The sequence below is a fragment of the Rhipicephalus microplus genome, chromosome 7, assembly GCF_043290135.1.
Source record: "Rhipicephalus microplus isolate Deutch F79 chromosome 7, USDA_Rmic, whole genome shotgun sequence".
In the NCBI taxonomy this organism is placed as follows: domain Eukaryota; kingdom Metazoa; phylum Arthropoda; class Arachnida; order Ixodida; family Ixodidae; genus Rhipicephalus; species Rhipicephalus microplus.
In genome coordinates this window covers 44,365,996-44,371,995 of record NC_134706.1, presented here as the reverse complement: position 1 = coordinate 44,371,995, position 6,000 = coordinate 44,365,996, and the positions used below count along the sequence as shown (strand labels likewise).

General features: G+C 47.9%; 1 protein-coding gene across 3 annotated transcripts in view; it reads left to right on the top strand.

The window, feature by feature from the left end:
- LOC119179230 (putative sodium-dependent multivitamin transporter) overlaps positions 1-6,000 on the top strand; it is a 103,350-nt gene that overhangs the window by 73,969 nt on the left and 23,381 nt on the right. The window lies entirely within an intron of this gene.

The following is a 6,000-nucleotide window of genomic DNA, read 5'->3' as shown; positions in this document are numbered from 1 at the left end:
TGAGGACGTCTTGATTGTCCTTTTGGAGTAGCGGCATCTTAAGCACAGCTTCTTTATTTTCGGTGTTGGAGCATTTTGAGCGCATAAATTTTGATAAACATAAAAGTAAGATTCGCCCATGCAAAACATAAACAAGGAGAGGATGCATATGTACACGATGGTAGTGCGCCAGATAGGAAATTCAGGTACGCGTTAGTGGAAGCTGGAAGGTCTTGCACTCAGTATATAACTCTGCCGAAGAAAAAGTGCCTCTTCAGAAGAACGCTTGTTTCTGCGCTCTGTATCTTTTTAGTGAAACCATCGGTTTTTCGAGGTTTTTCGCCTCCCCGTCTTGCGGTGACGGCTGCGGAGCATGCCAGAGGCCCACCCGGTCAGAGGTCCTGACACCCGTCAACCGCAAGGAAGCGAGCTGGCTTCCCAGTGACACTGAAGACACTGATCTGTATTCCATGTCGGAACACGACACATCCGATGACAGCTTTATACCTGTCCGGGGTAAGAGGGCGAAGAGAAGGACCGCGAATACGTCAGCATCAGCTCCTGCAAGTACAGCGAATGTAGAGTCGAGGCCTGCGCGCTGGCCGCACGTTATCATCTTCATGCCAGAAGAACCTTCAAGCAACCTACGACTTCTGAACAGGCAAGCCCTTTCCGTTGCTCTGGAATGTGCGGTGCCAGATCAAATTAGGAACGTAAGAGTAAACCCAAGGAAGGATATTCTCGCCATAGACGTGCACGATGTCAGTGCGCTAGGACAGCTGCAGCAAATGACTGACCTAGGCGGCATTAAAATGAGCCCCTTTACCCTGAAGGATGATAAATGAATTGCTGGTGTAATTTATGACATCGACATTGCAGTTCCTAATGCTGACTTGCCTACCCTCATCAAGCCTGTAAACGAGGGCACTGTCATTACGCAAGTGTGGCGCTTCGGAAATACGCGCTGCGTAAAAGTGTTTTTCAAGGAAGATTGCATACCGTCCCACGTTAAAGTTGGACATTTCCGACATCTGGCTCGACCATTCATCCAGAAGCCACTTCAATGTCATCAGTGCTTCAGGCTAGAACTCGTCAAGGGCGTATGCCCCAACTCACGACTGTGTCCCCGTTGCGCTGAACCTCATGCCGAAGACACCCGTCGAGTGACTACTCTGAAGTGCGCCAACTACATCGGTCCTCACGCTGCCTCATCGAAAGACTGTCCTCGAATACAAAAGGAGCGCGCGGTTCTTGAACGATTGGCCCGAGACTACTCGACACACAGGGAAGCAGCCGAAGTAGCCCGGCGTCGGCGTGGACGTCGGCGTCATCGAAACTCTTCAAAGAAGGCACATTCCCGAAATGCTAGTTTCTACTTTTTAGTGGTTCCACCCAGTAGCACCGCGAAAGAACCGACCAGTTCTACGAAAGAAGCGGAGAAGCCTTCTTCCCTGGAGGAAGGGCCCACGCTCCCGACCCGATCTTCTGCCAAGGAACCTCAGCAGGTTGTGGCCACACCAGAACCATCTTCAGCCATGGAAGATTTGCCTAAAACAGTTCGTCAAGTGATCTCGGTGCTGCGTATCCTCATAGAAGCCATCTGAACGATATTAGTCGACATGAGACAGCATCTGTCGAAGCGCACTTGGAGTATTAGACGCCCTAAGCCCAATTCTTGAATCTCTCAACTAGGAAGATGGCTACTCACACCTAAACTTTTCGTAAAGAAGTCAAGGCTGCATCCGTCATCCAATGGAGCGCCAGAGGACTAAAATCACGCCTTTCAGATTTTCGTCAGTTTGTGTTTACTACCGTGTTTCCAATCATCGTCATTTGTGAACCCAATTTGTCGAAACCAATACGACTATCGGGGTACGAAGCTGTCATGTCTTCAACGAACGGTGCGTGCAGCAAAATCATCGTCTTTGTTTGTCGTGAACTGACGTATGTTGTGCAACCAATTACGCCTCACGATGACAATCAGTATGTCTGCATCACTGTGAAAAAGAACAAACTCATGTTTACTCTCACAGGCGTTTATATATCGCCGTCAAATAATCTCAATTCCTGGATAGTAGCGGACATTCTGAGAGTGTGTCCTGCACCATGGTTCATCATAGGTGATTTCATTGCGCACCATCAAGCATGGGGAAGTACGCGGACAAATGCAAGAGGGCTCAGGTTAGCAAACATCGCCTACAACTATGGCCTTACTCTCCTGTTCGACGGTAGCCTTTTCTTCGAGTGGTGACATACGGCAGCTGTATCGACCTTGCTTTTGTCTCCAACTCCCTCGCGAGATATGTCAAGTGGTTTGCAGATGTTAGACACGAGGAAGTGATCACATTCCAATCTACCTCAACATCAAAGGCTTGTCTAGTTGTGGTCCACAGACGACCATTCGAGCAGTCCAATGGATCATTTCAAATCTGACATAGAAGATGCTTGCAGCGATGGCTTACGATCTGGGTAAGAGCCAACAAGTAAGAGCTCAATGCAAAATGCCACTCGCACGGTAATTATATCTTCCACTCGAAAAGGCTTTGACATAGACTTGGAGGGACTCCGAACCCTTCGACGCCGGGTGGAGCGTCGGTATCGGCGCACAAAATCAATTCACGATCCTAGGGCAGCCAGGAGAATGCAAAAGAAGATTCGGCGTCGCATGGAATCATAAACGTCGGAACGACGTACAATGTTTTGCCAGTCACTAGACCCCCGCCAGCCACTCTCAAACACTTGAAAAACGGTGAAAAGTCTGCGTCAGCCTACGAAACAGCGTTTTCCATTCAAAGCGCTCGCGCTCTTTCAAGGGCGGCAAGACATTGACGTCGCAGAAGATTTCTGTGCGCAGATCGCCAGCCAAGCCACTCGTCCAGGTTCTCCAGTGAGAGGTGACGTCCCCCGTTCCCAAGACTACTACATGGACCCCCCTTTTACAATAGGGGAGCTTGAGGCGGCACTAGCTCTGTGCAGGTGTTCAACTTCTCTGGGTTCAGATGATATTCCGTACCAAGCCGTGGGCAACCTTGGGGAAGATGCAAGGAGAGAACTGTTGAGCCTTTACAACATCACGTGGCAGAATGACAATGTTCCTGACGACTGGAAAGTAAGCCGCTTGGTACCCAACTTGAAGCAGGGCAAATCCCCACTCGAACTCTCCTCATACTGCCCAATAGCACTGGCCAGCTGCGTAGGAAAGATAATAGAAAGGATGATACTAGGCCGCCTGCAGTGGTATCTTGAATACTACAAGATTTATCCGAATTCTATAGCTGGTTTCCAACGCGACCCCTCTTCCATTGACAATATCGTTGATCTGGTTTCGTACATTCAGCCCGAAAGATCCCGTAGGCGACTATCTACTGCTTTGTTCCTAGATATGAAAGGCGCGTATGATAATGTATTACATCAAGCCATTTTGGGTGATCTTGCGGCGGTTGGCCTTGGCGGTCGAGTATTTCGGTGGATTTCGAGTTACTTGGCTGCAAGGTTTTTCTTTGGGATAACAGAAGATGGTCCAACTACGCGACGCTATACTTCAAGCGGTGTTTCGCAAGGCGGAGTTCTTAGCCCGACGCTATTCAATCTTACACTAATAGACCTTCCTAAATACTTGCCAAGTACCATTAAGATCTCAATATACGCAGAAGACATGTGTGTCTGGACTTCGGCAGCCACGCGTCTTCAGATACGTTCCCGGCTTCAAAGAGCAGCTATGATTGCCAACTACTTGTTAAAACAAGGTCTCAGCATATCACTAGGAAAATGCGCGCTGGTGGCCTTCACTCGCAAAGCGATGACCTCTTATGTCATCCCAATCTGCGAGCGACCTATTTCTTACGACAGGACCCAACGGATTCTGGGCATCATTATTAATAAGGACCTCTGTTGGAGTCCACATGTGGCCTATATGAAGAAGCGCCTGACGGCTATTTCCCAATTGTTCAAATTCCTGGCAGGAAAGACGTGGGGGATGACAGTAGACGCAATGATGAAACTCTCAGAGCCCTGTTTCTTGGTTTCCTGAGATATAGCTTGCCCGTGCTGAGCAATACCTGCAAGACCAATGTTCGTGTTCTACAGGAAGTGCAAGCACAAGCAGTGAGAGTGTGCCTTGGTCTACCCAGATGTACGTCAACAGAGGCAACAATTGTAATTACTCGTTACTATGCGATAGAAACTCACATTGCTGTAGAAGTCCAGAGAATGCACATCACACACCTTGAACTGTTGCCTTCAGTGAGGCGCCAAGCATAGTTCGCTAAAATGATTGTGAAATACTACGAGAAACTTCCCTCGGGCTTCACTCCTGCATATAAACCAATACACCCTTGGTGTATTATTCGACCCACATTGCATCTTATTGTACCAGGGATCCGGAGGAAATCTGAGCTTTCATTGCCCGTGCTGAAACAACTGTCTCTTCTTTTTTTGCACGAGAAATATTCAGACAGTGTACATATATATATATATATATATATATATATATATATATATATATATATATATATATATATATATATATATATATATATATATATATATATATATATATATATATATATATATACTGATGGCTCCGCGAACCGCCAGTGTTCGTCAGGTGCAGTAGTTGTCCCAGCAAAAGGTGTTACCATCAGCTTTAGGACTGACCACTCCACGGTATCTACAGCAGCGGAGCCAGCAGCATTGCGCGCTGCACTTTGTGTGGTCAATCGGGAACCACTAAAACAATGGTCAATTTTCAGCGACTCAAGGGCTGCCCTACAATCTGTGCTCTCAGCAGTGCGTCGCGGGCCGTACGAACAGCTTGTTTTTGAAATTCGATGCCTTCTGCACATTTCACACGAGAAAGGGCATCGTGACGTTTCAGTGGCTGCCAAGTCACTGCGGCGTCATAGGGAACGAACAAGCCGATACTGCCGCGCGGGCAGCTCTTGAAGGAACACGAGAAGAAGCCATACCACTTTCGCGGACTGATGCTTCCAGTAATCTTTTACGACTTGCGCGTGAAATCTTGTTTTCGCTATGGTGCTCACCAAGCAACGAAACGAAGCGTCAACACCACCCTCTCTGATGGCTCTCCACATGCCCACTGGGCTCGACCGAAGAGAAGCCACCCTTCTTCATCGCTTATGGCTAGGAGTGGCGTTTACAAAATCTTATTCATTTGTCATAGGAATGGCCGACAACGCTCTCTGCGTTGCCTGTGGTTGCGAAGAGACGCAACACCACATCCTGTGCGACTGTCCGTTGTATGAAATCCAGAGACAGTCACTGGCGTCCGTTCTTGCACACATCGACAACAGCCAAATGTCTGTGGACACTATTCCTTCAATTGACTGAGAGAAGACATTGCAAAGAAGGCGACAAAAGCTTTGTTGAAATTCCTACGCGACACGGACTTGAACAAGCGGCTGTAACATCAATGTCACACACCGCGAAAGACAACACTGGACAATGACTGAGTGTGCGTGCGTGTGCTGCCGAATGTGCTGTGTTTATCTCTCTTCCCCCTCTGCTCTCTATCCTTCATCTCCCCCATCGCCCTCCCGTGCGCAGGGTTGCAAACAGGCTGCCTATAGGCTGGTTAACCTCCCTGCCGTTCTTTTTTTCCTATTGTCCTTCCTTCCTGCCATTTATACACTTGCGGTTGCACAATGGTTTGCCAGTGATTCTACGGCACTTCGCAATGAACAGCGAAAACGAAAACAAACGCGAAGTGCTGAAAATAGAACCGCAACATCTGCATCAACGTCAAACCCCATCCCCTCGCTTTTTTTTTTCAACCAAGACATTCTTTATGTCGCAGTATTCATTCTGATTATTACCAGAGGCAGGCAAAATACTGAATGGGTAAATATTGTCCTTCTCTTTGCACATGCCGAGTCTAGTTGGTGCTACAGATGTACACATGGGCTGGGTGAAAAAATGTAAAACAAGCGGCACCCTGCTATATAAAAACATTGCAAGCGCTTTAGTTCACATGAGGCGTTTTAGCGCCCCGAGTCTTTTCTT